Source organism: Equus caballus, chromosome 2 (genome assembly GCF_041296265.1).
Source record: "Equus caballus isolate H_3958 breed thoroughbred chromosome 2, TB-T2T, whole genome shotgun sequence".
NCBI lineage: Eukaryota > Metazoa > Chordata > Mammalia > Perissodactyla > Equidae > Equus > Equus caballus.
In genome coordinates this window covers 27,620,628-27,638,601 of record NC_091685.1, presented here as the reverse complement: position 1 = coordinate 27,638,601, position 17,974 = coordinate 27,620,628, and the positions used below count along the sequence as shown (strand labels likewise).

General features: G+C 40.7%; 1 protein-coding gene and 1 long non-coding RNA gene across 12 annotated transcripts in view; one reads left to right on the top strand and one right to left on the bottom strand.

Annotated features, from left to right (window-relative positions):
- Positions 1–10,798: 10,798 nt before the first annotated feature.
- LOC138923199 (uncharacterized) lies at positions 10,799–15,015 on the bottom strand. The gene is made up of 3 exons (XR_011436482.1): positions 14,797–15,015; positions 12,637–12,724; positions 10,799–11,727 (listed from the first exon to the last, which is right to left on the bottom strand). It is a non-coding gene; the product is annotated as an uncharacterized lncRNA (long non-coding RNA).
- The window catches only part of PHACTR4 (phosphatase and actin regulator 4), a 103,975-nt gene continuing 100,995 nt past the window's right edge, over positions 14,995–17,974 (top strand). For 4 of the 11 annotated variants that reach the window (XM_005607283.4, XM_005607282.4, XM_070260613.1 and 1 more), the window contains exon 1: positions 15,068–15,208. The gene's annotated coding sequence lies outside the window, so the exon portion shown is untranslated. Of the gene's footprint in view, positions 15,209–17,974 lie in introns of all 11 variants that reach the window. The other 7 variants (XM_070260616.1, XM_070260615.1, XM_023635024.2 and 4 more) reach the window with 5 other exon arrangements.

Here is a 17,974-nt window from a genome sequence, read left to right as displayed (position 1 = left end):
TCTAGTTGTGGGATGTGGGACACCGCCTCAACGTGGCCTGATGAACCCTGGGCCGCTGCAGCAGAGCGCGCGAACTTAACCACTCGGCCATGGAGCCGGCCCCTAATTGTTTTTAAAGAACAGTTTTTTCCCACATTTTTCTATCTCTGAAATCAGAAAGTTTAGCACATGTCCAAGTATGTTGTAAGCATTCAATAAACAACATCACAGGTTTAGTGAAATATGGTAATACATATAACGCACTTTGAAGAGCATCCGAAACAAGATGTGCAATAAATATTGAAGACAGGATTATTCTTATGCATGCTAAACCATACTGAACGTTCTGAAACCTGCTGATTCTAGTTAATACAACCCTGTGTTCATTCTACATGAATAGATCTACCTCACTCTTGTTAAAGTTATATGATATTCTATAGAGTAGACGTACCATTTAGTCATTCCTCCACTGTTGGATATTTATTTTTACATTTCTTTTTTGAAATACCAATAGTGGATGCCGTAATAATACATCCTTATACCCTTGTGCTCATATTTCTGTAAGATAAAGACTGAGAAGTGGAATCACTCTATCACACTCATATGGAAAATGTCTAAAAGAAATTTCCAGATTAAAAGAGGCGTGTGAATGAGTAATCAGGATCCTGATTTAGGCAGACAATATGTAATTATGGAAAGCACACTAGACTTGAAGACAGAAGACCCAAATCCCAGTGGTCGCTCTCTCACTTATCTTGGAAGACACTGTTTGTGCTTTCATTTGTTCAAAAAGATGTACTGAATTCTGCCTACTCTGTGCCAGGCCCAGTGTTAGAGACTAGGAAAGCAAAGATGAATAAGAAGGGTCCTTGCCCTCAAGAAATTGCCACTAGTTGGTGTGGAGACAGACACGTAAACAGATGGCAGTTGCTCACTGTGTGACTTTGGGAAGTTGCTTCACCTCCTGAAGGTCGATTCATTTTTCTGTAAAATGAGAAATAGTCCTTATGCTAAAGGATTGTCGTGAATATGAAATGAAATAATGTCTGAGAAGTGCCCTGCACAGTGCCTGGCACATAGTACGCACTCAATAAATGGAAGCTCTCATTATTGTTTCAGTAACAGGATAATCATAACAAGCAGTTCGCTGTAGCTGCTGTGATAGAAGTTCCACCTCTCTGCACTCGTCTCTATAGTAGCAAAGGAATTGTTGAGATAACAAGACAGCAAATACAAGTGGCACTCAATAAATATTAGGCTCTTTTCTTGTCTTTTTATATTGAGACAAAGGGTGAATAAGCAGATGGAAATGAAAACATCCATATGTTTGAACACAGTAGGAATCTTCCTGGTCCGTGGGTCACAGAGCCAAATCTGGGCACTTCTTCAGCTACACAGATTTCACCCCTGGCCGTATCTGAACATCTGGAATGAGGCTGCATACCTGCCTGCCCACAGCCACAAGTAATCATGGAGACAGGATGTTCATATGGCCCAGGGCTGATGGCTGCCTCCTGCAGGGGATTTTTTTTCTCCCAGTTTACTCAGCACCCCTTCACTCCATCCTTAATGGGGTCACTTATTTCCTTGACATTGACTCTTGTGAAATAGTTTTCTTTCTTTCCCACATGGATATAAAAACAAGAATTAAAGGAAGTGTACTTTGATACCAAAAATTCTGAGCTTTAGTTACTAATTAAGTTTAAAGATAATTCTAGAGGCAAATGTAAGCAGAATTAAGTGATAAAAAGAATAGTATAGGGCTGGCCCCACGGCATAGTGATTAAGTTGGCATGTTCCACTTTGGTGGCCTGGGGTTCACCTGTTTGGATCCCAGGTGTGGACCTACACACCACTCATCAAGCCATGCTGTGGTGTTATCCCACATACAAAATAGAGGAAGACTGCCACAGATGTTAGCCCAGTGCCAATCTTCCTCACCAAAAACAAAAAGAAAAGAATCGTATAAATATTTGGGATGAGCTCTCTATTTTAGGGATTAACTAGTGTCTAATTACTGGACACATTTCTTTCCCCTCTGTTTATTTACTTCCCTGGAGGGTTTTAAAAGCACTGATATTTATTTCTGCTGTCTGGATGTGTGCCTGGCTCTGCAGATCATACCACATTCCCCTGGGTTTTTACAAGTTGATTCTCCTTGTAGAGACAGTGTGGTGCAGTAGCCTAGAGCCCAAGTTTTGGCATCAAGCAGTCTTGAGTTTGAATTCTAGCTCTTCTGTTTACCAGCTCTGGAATCTCAGGCAAAAATCTCTAAAGCTCCGTTTCCTCATCTGCCCAACATGGACAATATTAGTATCATTAATACTATGATATTAGCATTATAGAATGAACATGGGTTAAAAGAATGGGGTTGAAAGAGATAATACATGTAAATAGCTCAACACAGTCTCACGGTACATGCTCTTAATTTTCAGTCATGATCATGATCATTTTTATTTTCATTAAGGTGCCTCATGCAGTGCTTGGCACATGGCTGATGCTCAAAACCTGGTAGCCATTACCATAAATTACCTACAGTTCCTAACTGCCAGGATTATGGCTTTGTTATTCAATTTTTTAATTTGTTAGCAATTAACATGATCTTTGGCCTAGTCCTTAGGAATTTGTCCCATCGTCTCTGTAACTCTGACTGTGCCTGGCACCATTCCTGGCACATAGTAGGCACTCAGTACATAGTTGTTGAATCATATTCAACTGAACTAAACATCATTCAGACATTAGCACAAAAGCTGTGTCACTAAATAGCTGTCATTCCAAAACTGACAGCCAACCCTGACACAGACATGCTTGCACTGTCTGTAAGCCATGATTTCAACTTCCTGCATTACAGACATCTCGGTTAATATTCCATTCCACTCACATGACCCTTAGAAAGAAAGGACAAATTAATAGAAACATCTAGCTTAGCAGCTAGGAGAATGAGCTTGGGTCCAGGTAGATCCAGGCTTACATCCTGGCTCCACCACTGTCAGTGGGTCAGTTACTTAATCTCTCTGAGAACCTCAGTTCTCCCACCTGTGAAAATGTCACCAGGTTATGGTGAGAATAGTGCCTTCCATACGCTGTTCTCTTTTCCCAGAACAGTCTTCCCCATGTGTCACTGCTGCTTTTTTCAGCTTGACTGTCACTTCTTCCAGAACGCCTTCCCTGCCACCCACGGTGGGTTCACTGTTGTATTCTCCCTATATTACCTGCCAGTTACCTTTGTAATTACTTCTTCAACTACTCACTTCCTTTCTGGATTGTGAACTCCCACAGGATAGGGATGATGTCTGTCTCATTCATTCCTGTGTCCCCAGTGCCTAACAGTCCCATGGCACATATTTGGGGTGGACTATATTTTTTCCCTGAGTGAAATAATGAGATAATAAGGCAAATATACACAGAGCGTAACCTTTAGCAAGCTCTCAATAAATGGGATATATTATTATTAACAACATAGTATTGGTGCTGAGTTTATTCACCTTGAGAAAACCAATATAGTGAGAGGAGCAACAAATTAGAGAGAGGTATTGTGAACCTAGCTCTGTATCTTCATTTGTTATATGTCCTTGGGCAACACCTTATTCTTTTCATTTTTCCACTATTAAAAGGAACACAAGACATTCACCCTGGTGTCCAACTTAGCTTGGATCTTGTAGGGTCTGCCCTTTGCCAGACCACACCTGACAGGCTATCCCTGCGGATGCCCAGAGTTTCCTGATAGAGATCCTATACTCGTACTCCTCTGCTTTCTCAGCTGCTAGTTGTTGAACCCTGACCCTTCTCCATTCTGACCCTGTCTAGCCCCTCAGTTTGTAACACCAATTGGCTACCTCCCAGCTTCCAACCTTGAACTACACTCATCCTCACAATAAAGTCCAAAATCCTTAAAGTGCCAGCTGAAGCCTCATTTTCTTCCCACCTTCCCCTTGCTCACTGTTCTCTAGCCACTGGGCTTTTCTGAAGTTCCTGGAGGCCCTAATCTCCTTGATTCAAGGCCTTTGGACCTGCCAGTCTCCCTGCTTAGAGTATTGTCCCCACTCTCTTTATGAGACTAACCCCTACTCAACCGTCAAGTGTCAGCTTTAACATCTCTTCTTCAGGGAGCATTAATTGGCTCCCTTGGAAGAAATTAGGTTTCCCTATTGCATGTCATCTTCCTTGTAGATTGGATGTGATACATTGTCATAGCTTCACATTTTAAAAGAGAAGAATCTGGACTTAAATGTGAAATTTCTGTTTTTAATGCTGGCAAGTGATTTAAAAATTGTAAAATACTGAGGGCCGAAACAAAACACTGTAGGTTAGTGACCACTTGTGACCTGCCTATTTGCAGCCTGAGCTGTTCAACCTTTGGCTATACTTGGTAACTATTTCTGTGTTAATCATCACTCCATTTATTAACTGTCTACTCCATGCCAGGCACTGTGGTTGGTGCTTTACGTAGATGATTTCATGTACTATCCAAAACCACCTGTGAGGTCAAGTAAGGTTCAGAGAGGTTAAGACACTTGCCCAAGGTCACAAGCCATAAGTGGTCGAGCCAGGTGCTAACGGTCTCTCCACTGGACTACTGTGTGTCAAGGTACAATTTGTCGGTTTAGAATGGGAGAAGGGAGAAGCTTCTGAAGCTCTGCCTAACAACAACTATTAATATTTGTTGTGTGCTCACTATGTGCCAGGCATTGTACTAAGCACTTTACGTGATCTGACTTAGTCCTCACAACATCTATGTAAAGGAGCTACTGGTATCATCCCCATTTTATAGATGAGGAAACTGAGGTATAGAACAGATATCTGATTTACCAAAGTCAAGTCAAGATTCAAACCCAGACGGTCTGATGCCACAGTCCCCACTCTTAGTAACTCCTAACACCCATTTGGGTTTGTGGCAGAGTAGCGGGCTGAAGGGGAAAGGGAAAAATTTACAAGTCACTCTTTCTCCAATCCAGAGCCCTACAGAGGACTCAACTGAGAGAGGAATTCCCCTACGTTAGTTCCATGAACCTGCTATTGAGAGATGTGACCTGCAGGTGGCAGCAACATGAACAGTCTCTCAATTCTGCAATGTTCAAAGCTATAATAAGGAAATTTTATACAGTCAGATTCACTCATTTGCATATTGTTCTCTGATTGGCCCAATTAATTCTTTGCGAATTAACTGGAGTTGGTTCTCAGCCCAGTGAGAACTGCCAGGCTTGTAGAGCCCTTCACAGGTGCGAAAAGAGAGAGCCATCAGGGTTTGAAACTACAGAGAAGTCATCCAGTACAACCATCGACGTGATTTTAAACTATTCGGTGGACCTGTGTTTCAGTAGCCCCCTGACGCTTTTTGAGTTCTTAGCTTTTAAGAAAAAAATTCCTATTTCTTTTTGTTGTTGTTGTTTTTAAGGTAGCATAATGTATACATTTAAGGAAAAATTCAATAGCACAAAAGGATACATAATGTAAAGTTAGTCTCTATCATGCTTACCCCAAGCCCGACTATGTTCCCACCCTAGAGGAAAGCTTGTGTATCCTTCCAGGTATAGACCACGGATATAAAAGTAGATGCATATAACCTCCCTTCCCCCAGGTTTACTGAGGTATAATTGACATGCATATATCCTTTAAAAAAATGATAACCTAAAACTATAAACTTCTAGAAGAAAACTTAGGGAGAAATTTTTGTGATCTTTGGTTAGGCAGAGGTTTCTTAGATATAACATGATTCACAGGAGAAAAAAATAGACAAATTGGACTTAAATAAAAATTTTAAAATTTTCCTTTGTGAAAGATTCTGTTCAGAGAATGAAAGACAAACCACAGACTAAGAGAAAACATTTGCAAATTACATATCTGATAAAGGTCTTGTACCTAGAATATGTAAAGAACTCTCACAACTCAATAATAAAGAAAACAAACAATCCAGTAAAAGAATGGGCATAACATGAGTGTAGATACTTCACTAAAGAAGATAGACAGATGGCAAATCAGCACGTGAGAAGAGTCTGAATATCATCAGTCATGAGGGAGATGCAGATTTCATTGGGATACCGCTACACACATATTGGAATGGCTAAAAACAACTAATTTTAAAAAACTGACAATACCAAATGCTGATAAGCAGGCAGAGCAACTGGATTGGAGCTCTCATTCTTGCTGGTGGAAATGCAAAACAGTGCAGCTATTTTGGGAAAGAGTTTGGTTTTTTTAAACAAATAATGTTGGATTGTACACTTACCACATAACTTGGCAATCCCATTCCTAGGTATTCACCCAAGATAAATAAAACTTTTGTTTACACAAAAATCTGTACATGAATGTTTATAGTAGCTTCATTCACAGTTGAAAAAAGTGGAAACAATCCCAATGTCCTAAAACTGGTGACTGGAGAAACAAACTATGGTATATCGATACAATGGAATATTTCTCAGCAATAAGAAGAAACAAACTACTGATACATGCAACAACATGGATGTATCCCATATGGATATTCTAAGTGAAAGTAGTCAGACTCGAAAAGCTACATATTTTTTTATTCCACTTATATGACTTTCTGGAATAAGCCAAATTATAGGAACAGAAAACAGATCAGTGGATGCCATGGGCTGGATGTGGGGAGAGTGACTGACAACCAAAAAGCACGAGGGACTATTTTGGGCTGATGGAACAGTTCTTACCTAGAATCACGGTGGTGGTTATACAGGTGTATGCATTTGACTCATAGAACTGAACACCAAAAAGAATGAAATTTACTATATGTAAAAAAAAATTGTTTACAAAACAAAACCCAATACTTCCACCTGGCCACCACCACCAAAGCCATTGATTTCAGGTTGGTATAACAAGAGTTGTTGATATAAATAAATTACAGTTTTTCCTTCCAAAAAAAAAAAAAAAAGCAGAATATTTTGCAAACTGCTCTGCTCCATGCTTTTAAAAAAAATAGAAAACCATTTTTCAAGCATATCGAAAAATAGAGAGGTTTATATGATAAACACCTAAGTACCTTTCACCAACTTTGTCAAATCCTAACGTTTTGCCTTATTTTCTTACAATTTTTTTCAAGAAAGAAAATATCAGAGATATTTTTTTTTTGAAAGATTTCATTTTTCCTTTTTCTCCCAAAGCCCCCAGGTACATAGTTGTGAATTTTTAATTTTTTTTTAGGAAGACTAGCCCTGAGCTAACATCTGCTAATCCTCCTCTTTTTTGCTGAGGAAGACTGGCCCTGAGCTAACATCTGTGCCCATCTTTCTCCACTTTATATGTGGGACGCCTACCACAGCATGGCTTATCAAGTGGTGCCATGTCCGCAGCCGGGATCCGAACCGGCAAACCCTAGGCCGCCAAAGCAGAACATGCACACTTAACCGCTGCACCACCGGGCCAGCCCCATAGTTGTGTACTTTTAGTTGTGGGTCCTTCTAGTTGTGGCATGTGGGACACCGCCTCAGCATGGCTTGATGAGTGGTGCCATGTCCTCACCCAGGATTCAAACTGGCGAAACCCTGGGCCGCCGAAGCAGAGCATGGGAACTTAACCACTTGGCCACGGGGCTGGCCCCCAGAGATATGTTTTAAGCCTCAATGCATCCCTCCTTTCACCCATTCCTTTCCTCTCTCCTCAAGATGTAATCACTTGCCTGAATATTTTATTTCCACACATGATTTTATATTTTTACTACACATACATGAATTCTTAAACAGTATGTAGTATTGTTTGGCATGTTTTAAAGTTTTATATACATGGTATCAAGCTATATATTTAACCTTCTGCAACTTGTTTTTTTCCCTCAACATTTTTATTTATTTATTTATTTATTTATTTATTTATTTATTATTTTTTGTTAAGGTTATGATAGTTAACAACCTTGTGAAATTACAGTTGTACATCATTATTAGTCATGTTGTAGGTACACCACTTCACCCCTAGTGCCCTCCCCCAACCCCCCTTTCCCCTGGTAACCACCGATCAGTTCTCTTTGTCCATATGTTAACTACCACCTATGAGTGGAGTCATACAGAGTTCGTCTTTCTCTGTCTGGCTTATTTCACTCAGCATAATACCCTCAAGGTCTATCCACGTTGTTGTGAATGGGACAACTTTGTCCTTTTTTATGGCTGAGTAGTATTCCATTGTATATATATACCATATCTTCTTTATCCAATCATCAGTTGCTGGGCACTTAGATTGGTTCCATGACTTGGCTATTGTGAATAATGCTGCGATGAACATAGGGGTGCATGGGACTTTTGGAATTGCTGATTTCAGGTTCTTAGGATAGATACCCAGTAGTGGGATGGCTGGGTCATAAGGTATTTCTATTCTTAACTTTTTGAGGAATCTCCATACTGTTTTCCATAGTGGCTGCACCAGTTTGGTTCCCACCAGCAGTGTATGAGGGTTCCTTTTTCTCCACAGCCTCTCCAACATTTGTCACTCTTGGTTTTGGATATTTTTGCCATTCTAACAGGCGTAAGGTGGTATCTTAGTGTAGTTTTGATTTGCATTTCCCTGATGATTAGTGATGATGAGCATCTTTTCATGTGTCTATTGGCCATCCGTATATCTTCTTTGGAGAAATGTCTGTTCATGTCCCCTGCCCATTTTGTAATTGGGTTGTTTGATTTTTTATTGTTGAGTTGTGTGAGTTCTTTGTATATTATGGAGATTAACCCTTTGTCGGATAAATAACTTGTAAATATTTTTTCCCAATTAGTGGGCTGTTTTTTTGTTTCAATCCTGTTTTCCCTTGCCTTGAAGAAGCTCTTTAGTCTGATGAAGTCCCATTTGTTTATTCTTTCTATTGTTTCCCTCATGTGAGGGGTTATGGTGTCCGAAAAGATTCTTTTGAAGCTGATGTCAAAGAGTGTACTGCCGATATTTTCTTCTAGAAGACTTATTGTTTCAGGCCTAATCTTTAGGTCTTTGATTCATTTTGAGTTTATTTTAGTAAATGGTGAAAAAGAATGGTTTATTTTCATTCTTTTACATGTGGCTGTCCAGTTTTCCCAACACCATTTGTTGAAGAGACTTTCTTTCCTCCATTGTAGGCCCTCAGCTCCTTTGTCAAAGATTAGCTGTCCATTGATGTATGGTTTTATTTCTGGGCTTTCAATTCTGTTCCATTGATCTGTGCATCTGTTTTTGTACCAGTACCATGCTGTTTTGATTACTGTAGCTTTGTAGTATGCTTTGAAGTCAGGGATTGTGATGCCTCCAGCTTTGTTCTTCTTTCTCAGGATTGCTTTAGCAATTCGGGGTCTTTTGTTGCCCCATATGAATTTTAGGATTCTTTGTTCAATTTCTGTAAAGAATGACATTGGAATTCTGATTGGGATAGCGTTGAATCTGTAGATTGCTTTAGGCAGTATGGACATTTTAACTATGTTTATTCTTCCAACCCATGTGCATGGAATGTCTTTCCATCTCTTTATGTCGTCGTCGATTTCTTTCAAGAAGGTCTTGTAGTTTTCGTTGTATAGTTCTTTCACTTCCTTGGTTAAATTTATCCCAAGGTATTTTATTCTTTTTGTTGCGATCATGAATGGGATTGAGTTTTTGAGATCTTTTTCTGTTAGTTCATTGTTAGCATATAGAAATGCTACTGATTTATGTATGTTGATTTTATACCCTGCAACTTTGCTGTAGTTGTTGATTGTTTCTAATAGTTTTTCTATGGAGTCTTTGGGGTTTTCTATATATAAGATCATGTCGTCTGCAAACAACGAGAGTTTTACTTCTTCGTTGCCTATTTGGATTCCTTTTATTTCTTTTTCCTGCCAAATTGCTCTGGCCAAAACCTCCAGTACTATGTTGAATAAGAGTGATGAAAGTGGGCACCCTTGTCTTGTTCCTGTTCTGAGAGGGATGGGTTTCAGTTTTTGTCCGTTGAGTATGATGTTGGCTGTGGGTTTGTCATATATGGCCTTTATTATGTTGAGGTACTTACCTTCTATACCTATTTTATTGAGGGTTTTTATCATAAATGGATGTTGGATCTTGTCAAATGCTTTCTCTGCATCTATTGAGATGATCATGTGGTTTTTGTTTCTCATTTTGTTAATGTAGTGAATCACGTTGATTGACTTGCAGATGTTGAACCATCTCTGTGTCCCTGGTATAAATCCCACTTGATCATGGTGTATAATCTTTTTGATGTATTGCTGTAATCGGTTTGCCAAAATTTTGTTGAGGATTTTTGCATCTATGTTCATCAGTGATATTGGCCTGTAGTTTTCCTTCTTTGTGTTGTCCTTGTCAGGTTTGGGGATCAGGGTGATGTTGGCTTCATAGAATGTATTAGGGAGTGCTCCATCTTCCTCTATTTTCTGGAATAGTTTGAGAAGGATACGTATTAAATCTTCTTTGAATGTTTGGTAGAATTCTCCAGAGAAGCCGTCTGGTCCTGGACTCTTATTTTTGGGGAAGTTTTTGATTACTGTTTCTATTTCTTTACTTGTGATTGGTCTATTCAGATTCTCTATTTCTTCCTGATTCAGTTTGGGTAGGTTGTATGAGTCTAGGAATTTATCCATTTCTTCTAGGTTGTTCAATTTATTGGCATATAGTTTTTCATAGTATTCTCTTATGATCCTTTGTATTTCTTCAGTATCTGTTGTGATTTCTCCTCTCTCGTTTCTAATTTTATTTATTTGAGACTTCTCTCTTTTTTTTTTCAGTGAGTCTGGCTAAGGGTTTGTCGATTTTGTTAATTTTTTCAAAGAACCAACTCTTTGTTTCATTGATCCTTTCTACTGTCTTTTTTGTTTCAATATCATTTATTTCTGCTCTTATTTTTATTATTTCCCTCCTTCTACTGACTTTGGGCTTTGTTTGTTCTTCTTTTTCTAATTCTATTAGGTGTTGTTTGAGTTTGTTTATGTAAGATTTTTCTTGCTTATTGAGGTGAGCCTGTATTGCAATGAATTCCCCTCTTAGGACTGCCTTTGCTGCGTCCCAAATAATTTGGTACGGTGTGTTTTCATTTTCATTTGTCTCCAGATGATATTTGATTTCTTCTTTAATTTCTTCAATAATCCATTGTTTGTTCAGTAGCATGTTGTTTAGTCTCCACATTTTTGGCCCTTTCCCAGCTTTATTCTTGTAGTTGATTTCTAGTTTCATAGCATTATGATCAGAAAAGATGCTTGATATTATTTCAACTCTCTTGAACTGATTGATGCTTGCTTTGTTTCCCAAGAAATGGTCTATCCTTGAGACTGTTCCATGTGTGCTTGAGAAGAATGTGTAACCTGCTGTTTTTGGATGAAGTGTCCTATATATATCTATTAGGTCCATCTGATCTAATTTTTCATTTAATTCTATAATTAAAGGAATATTATATAATATTATAATAATTTGAGGAATATTAGCCTTGAGCTAACATCCGTGCCCATCTTCCTCTATTTTATATGTGGGATGCCACCACAGCATGGCTTGAAAGCAGTGTGTAGGTCCATGCCCGGGATCCAAACAGGCAAACCCTGGGCCGCCAAAGCAGAGTCCGTGAACTTAACCGCTATGCCACTGGGCTGGCCCCAACATTTTGCTTTATCCATGTTGATCTCCACAGTTTTATTCACTCTATTTTGTAATATTCTATGTTATGAATATATCACAGCTGATTTGCCCATTCTCCAGTAGACAGATATTAAGACTGTCCCCAATTTTTTGTTTGTTTGCAATTTCAAACAGTGCTACAATGAACATTCTTGCACCTGCAGCCTGTGTCCATGTTCATTGTTGAAAACTCGGAAGCTTAAGAAAAATAGAAAGACATAAACTAATATTACCCACCCAAACGGTTATTGTTTATTGAGCATTTAACATATATCAGGTACAGTGCTGGGCACTTTATGTATGTTACTTTATTTACTTCTCACACCAACCTATATATTAGGTACTTTTATGCTTCCCATTGCACAATGAAGAAACTGAATCTTGACTTTAAATAACTTAGCCAATGGCACACAGGAAGTGGCAGAACAGTTCTTTAGTACCAAAGCCCACGCTCTTAACATTATGCTCCAATAATGCCCATAAGCTCCAAATCCAGAAACATTCATGGTTAGAAATAGTCTTTATTGTTAATTGGTCTCTCAGAAGATGAGAGACCTGCCCAGGCCACTTCTCATTAAAACAATTATATCGGGAGAATGATAAATATGCCGAAAAGTATATCTATCCCAATGGATGAATTTTTACAAATTGAAGATAACCAATAGCCAGCACCCAGATCCAGCTCAAAAACAGAACATTACCAGCACCCAGCAAACCTCCTCTCACCTTCTTCCAGACACCACTCTTCCACTCTGAAGGGTAGCTGCAATCCTAGCTTTCAACAGAATATTTTTGCCTGTTTTTAGTTTATATATGTGAAATCATACAGTATATACTCTTTTCCTGGCTTCTTTCACTTAATATTATTTGTGAGAGTCATCCATATGGTTGAGTATAGTGTGTTATAGGGCACAAAGGACATATGGGACAACATACATTTTGCAAAGAATTATGAATGCCCCTGAGTCTTTTGTCAAGATTATTGCCAGCAATTACGTTGAAGACTAGGTGATAGATTGGATCTAATGTACAGCATGGGTGAATCTGAGCATTGCAAGGGATGGCCTGGGACCTCTGCTGCCTTACCTCACAGCCTCTCAGCCTTACCTTAGATTCTAGTTGAAGCTGCAGAAAACAGTTCAATGAGGGCTTCCACTCTCCTCGAGTCTTTCTGCCTTCTGTCCTGGAGCTTTTCCTAAACCAGGATATAAGACACTGGTGGGAGCCTGCTCAGACGTGCAAGAGGAGGTGATGCTCCCTGGGGTAATCCTAACCAATGGTGGATGGAAGCCCATGGGTAAATGCTTCTCCATGGCAGTCCTTAGGTGGACCATGCTGAGACACATTCTAGATAATCCTCAGATGGTTTTGGTAGGATCTGGACCCAGGTGCCTACAGCAGTGATCACCTTGGTAACGCATCCTTGTTTTGGCTTCTCCTCCTTTCCTATTTCACTCTGGACTTTCACTTTAAATCCCTGGGATCATCTTCCAAGTAAATTACCTGCAACTAGTACTTGTCTCGGGTTCTGCTTTCTGGGGGGAATACTAATTAAGACATATGTAAAATATCTAGTACATGATAGATACTCAAGAAAAAGTAGCAGTTTTATTATTACTACCACTGCTATTGTTACCATCAGTATTAGTGACCTGGGGTTTCACAATTGCCATCTCTTTCAGTCCCCTTCCCAATGGAAGATAGCGAAGCTCCACAATTAGAGCATCCATGGCAATCATTTCTGTTTTGGTCCTAAGAGTACTGGGAAACCATTGAAGGATTTTCTTTCTTTTTTAAACCAGTTTTTCAAATATATTATTTTTTAGCTTTAGTAAAGTATGATTAACAAACGATAAATTGCACATATTTAAAGTGTGCAGTTTGATGAGTTTTGATATATTTAAAACTCATCATACACCCTTGAAACCATAACCATAGCCAAGATAACTAACATACCCATCACCCCCAAAAGTTTCCTCCTCCCTTTTACCATCCCTCCCCGCCATGTCTCTGCCTCCTTGGTCCCCAGGTAACCACCAATCTGCTTTCTGTCACTATAGTTTGCATTTCTAGAATTTTATTCAAATGGAGTCATACAGAAAGTACTCTTTTTATGTCTGGCTTCTTTCACTCAGCATAGTTAAGATTCATCATGTTGTTGTGTGTATCAACAGCCCATTCCTTTTATTACTGAAGAGTATTCCATTTCATAAATATTCATTCACCTCTTGAAGGACATTTGTTTCTAGACTTCGGCTATTACCAATAAAGTTGCTATGAACATTCATGTTCAAGTCTTTGTGTAAATGTATGCTTTCATTTGTCTTGGGTAAATACGTATAGTGTAATGGTTGTGACATACAGTAGGTGTATATTTAAGTTTTAAAAAACTATCAAACTGTTTTCCAAAGTGGTTGTATCATTTTACAATCCTACCAGCAGTGAATGAGAATTCTTGTCGCTCTGCTTTCTTGCTAACACTTGATAGTGCCAGCTGTGGTGTGCAGTGTTATCTCATTGTGGTTTTAACTGGCATTTCCCTAACATCTTTCATGTTTTTATTTGCCATCTGTTTATCTCCTTTGGAAAAGTGTCTGTTTAAATCATTTTTTAAACTTGTCTTATTTGTTTGTCTTATTGAGTTGAAAGAGTTCTTTGTATATTCTAGATACTAGTCCTTTGTTGGATATAGGTTTTGCTGCTGTTTCATCCAAGTCTGTGGCTTGCCTTTTCATTTCATAAGGGTCCTAAACAGCAAAAGTTTTAATTTTGATGATGTGCAATTGATCAGTTTTCTTCTTTTATGGATTGTGTTTCTAAAGGTCACATAGATTTTTCTTTTGTGCTTTCCTCTAGAAGTTTTGTAGCTTTAGGTTGTACACTTAGGTCTAATTTAGGTTGTGACACAATGGTTTGGCATTTAGAAAGATCCTCGGCAGCATCAAGGAAGGTGTTTGGAGGCTGATAGCCTGGAGGCCTGAAACTAGCCAGACTGAGAGAGGTGACAGTAGCTTCCTCACAGCTATGGTAGTGGAGAAAGTGGAAAGAACTGAGATATTTGAGAAGCAGAATAACTGGACTTAATCGGCTGAAAGAGGTGTCAAGAACGATTCCTGAGTTTCTTCCTTATGCACAAAATTGAGGGTAACTTGCTTCTAAGTTTTTTGCACTTCAGATTGGCCCTCAATAGTTTTCCTTTTGGGGAGATTATAATTGAAATTTAGCCAGACAGGGACTGGACACAGTTTTCTAAAACAACACACTTACATCAGCTCCCTCCTTAGGCACTGCCTGGAGCCCAGTACTGAACTTTGTTCTCTCAAGTCCAGAGACCTTTGCTCTCGTCGGTACCAGGAAAGACGCCCAAGTTTTTTTCCACGCAGGACGCCGGCAGCGGGTGGCGCATGCCCAGAGAGGCCATGTGGGGCCGACCGCCCGGAGAGCGAAGAGCGAGGGGTTCCCGCCATTTTGTCCAGCCGGCGATACAACTGGCCTTTGCTGGAGACTACAAGTCCCGTGAGCCCCCGCAGCGGCACTTCCTACCCCCTCACTGTCCGGCCCGCTCCCTGTTCCCCCCAGTCCTGGGGGCCGAAGGCTCTGGCGGCCAGCGGGCCAGGTAGGATTTCCGGGGGAAACTACAGTGGAGTCTGAGGAGGCGGCGGCGGCGGCGGCGACCCAGGTGAGTTCAGCTAGCTAGAGAAAGTGAGCGGGAAGTGCGCGAAGTCGGGCTTCGGGCGTCTCATAGGCTCGGACCGCGTTCTTGGCTCCGCGAGGGGGTCTCGGTCCAGCGAGGGTAACGGCCCGGGCCGCGGTCGCGTCGGGCCAGGGCGGGACGGACCGGGCCGCCGCCTCCTCCTCCGCCGCCGCCCTCCCACTCCGGTCCCGCTGGGGCTTCTCCGCCCGCGGCGCGCCCAGAGCAGGCTCGCCCTCTCCGCCCCCGCGACTTGGCGGGGCCCTTTTGTCTGGGCTGCTTTGTGCCCCTTTGTGCCCGTGCGTGGAGTCGCCTCCTCGGAGGAGCCCGCCCGTCCAGTTCCAGACGGGGACCGATCCCTGGGGATCCGGTTACAGTAACTGGATCGGGTCAAAGTCCATTTTTCAAAACCGCGCTCTCTTAGACCTCCGCATCCCGGCTGGGCAGAGCGGAGGCTCTAGGCAGACGGAGTTTCTGTTGAACACCTCGAGGTTATTGTCCAACTCCTAAACGTCAGCCCCGCGGCGTCGGGGCACGGATCTCCTGCAGGCGTTCTTCTCGGTAGGGGGATGAGTCTGTGGAAAAGAAGTGAGACCCCCTCTCGGGAAACTGGGAGGGGACCGAATTTGCTGCGTTGTCTGTGTAGGTCGCAGCTGTGATCGGGGAACCGAAGAACCAATGCGGATGGGCATAATGGTAGTTCACACACCTCTCGGATCTCCGAGGAGAGAAAGTGATTTATAGGGCAGCGAGCAGCCTTTCCATTCATTGCATGCAGAAAAGGACTACAGTACTTCATCCAGCCCCCCGGTTCCTCGTCCCCGAACCCCCCGATCCCTTTCCTATTTCCTCTGCTTAAAACAAAAAGTTGAAAGCAAACCTCCCTTAATAGAAAGATCTACTTTGTAGAGAAACCAGAAACCTAGTGGCTTCTAGAAAGCACTCGAAGTTAAAAGAAATGAAGCCAGTTTGAGGGAAAAGACCTAGTTGCTACTTATTGCAACCGATGAATCGTGTGAATTTGATCACATTCTGTTAGATAGGGGTAACTTCATGTCCCGGTGGACGAGTGCATTGCTAGATTCGGCTTAAGATAAAGCTTTCTGAGGGCCATTGCAGATACTTCTTTTGAAAAAAAGATTCATTAGTGTTTCAAGACAACCAGGGCCCCTTTACCTGAATCAGGAAAGGTTATTGAAGTTATATAGGTTAATAGGGAGGCAAATAAAGGCTTTTGTACTTGATTAGAGATCTCACAATGGAAGTGATTTACTCTGAGAATCCCAGATTGTTGGTGATATTTTATAGGGATGGAGGTCTTCAAAGCAGTTGTTCTTCAGTTTTTAATCCAGCAGCGAGCGGGGATTATTTGTATTTTCCTCGCTGTGTTTTGAAGAAGCATCCACAGAATTGCTGTAGACGTTTTAAAAATAAGGAACAGCAGTTGCTAATTTACTTATTTGTTACTTATTTGTTCAAACATGAGGATGCTATCAGTGTTATTTTTTGAAAATAGCTGATATACATTATGTAATTAATTCTCACTACACTTCTGTGAGGTGATTGTTCTCTCATTTTACAGGTGATAAATGTTAAATTTACACCCTCGGAAATGTTAAATGACTTGCCCAAGGTCACACAGTTAACCTAGATAGGGAATTGTAGGGTAAACCATACTTCAAGTCCAGTCCTCTTTCCACTGCCTTACACCTATTGCAGTTACTTATTATACTACCACAGTTTGTGACTTGCTAAAATTTAAATATTGGGGGAAAATAATGGAAATATTTTCCAATCAGAGCACAAATTGATTTATAGGGAACTGGAGTTTCTAGAACTATAAACACTGTCATACTGAACCACACGTCACACTGAACGTTGGTCTCACCACCTTGTGTTATGGTTTGCCCTGACTGCTTGTGCCTAGGCAGAATGGCAATGGTATGAAGCCCTGGGGTGGAAGGATGGTGAATTACTGTGCTGTGGGGTTTTTTTTTTTTTTTTTTTTGAGGAGGATTAGCCCTGAGCTAACTGCTGCCAATCCTCCTCTTTTTGCTGAGGAATACTGGCCCTGAGCTAACATCCGTGCCCATCTTCCTCTACTTTATATGTGGGACGCCTGCCACAGCATGGGTTGACAAGTGGTGCCGTGTCCACACCGGGGATTCCAACCAGCAAACCCCGGGCCACTGAAGCGGAACGTGTGCATTTAACCGCTGTGCCACCGAGCCAGCCCCCTGTGCTGTGGTTTTGACTAATCATTAGTAAAAGGTTTTTACTAAAAGGTTTTGACTAATCTTTGCTTAAAGTTTTATTAAGAAATATGTTGGAGAACATATATACATACAATAGCTTTGGTTGCTTCAGCTAACATTGAAGAAAGAACTGAAATTCAGATGCTTTCCTAGCCAGAGTCAAGATTCATCAAGAAAATGCTTTCTTTAGTTTTTGCTTTTAATAAAAACTTTTAATCAGTTTCAAACCTGCAGTTTAAGTCTTGGATTTATGTCAGTACATGCCAAGAATATAACATCAGAAATAGAAACCCACTTCACTTCCCTTACTTAAATTCTTCTTAGGTAAAATGCATAACATGCCAATGGAATTGAGTCAATACAATTAGTCTAGCCTTTCTAACTAGTAGAAGCCTGTTAGAAATCTCTTATTATGCCGCCGTAATGGGAAGGAACTTTTTTCTTTTGTGCATTTTGCTGTTGGTCTACTTTATTTTCAAATACATCCATTCGTTCAATC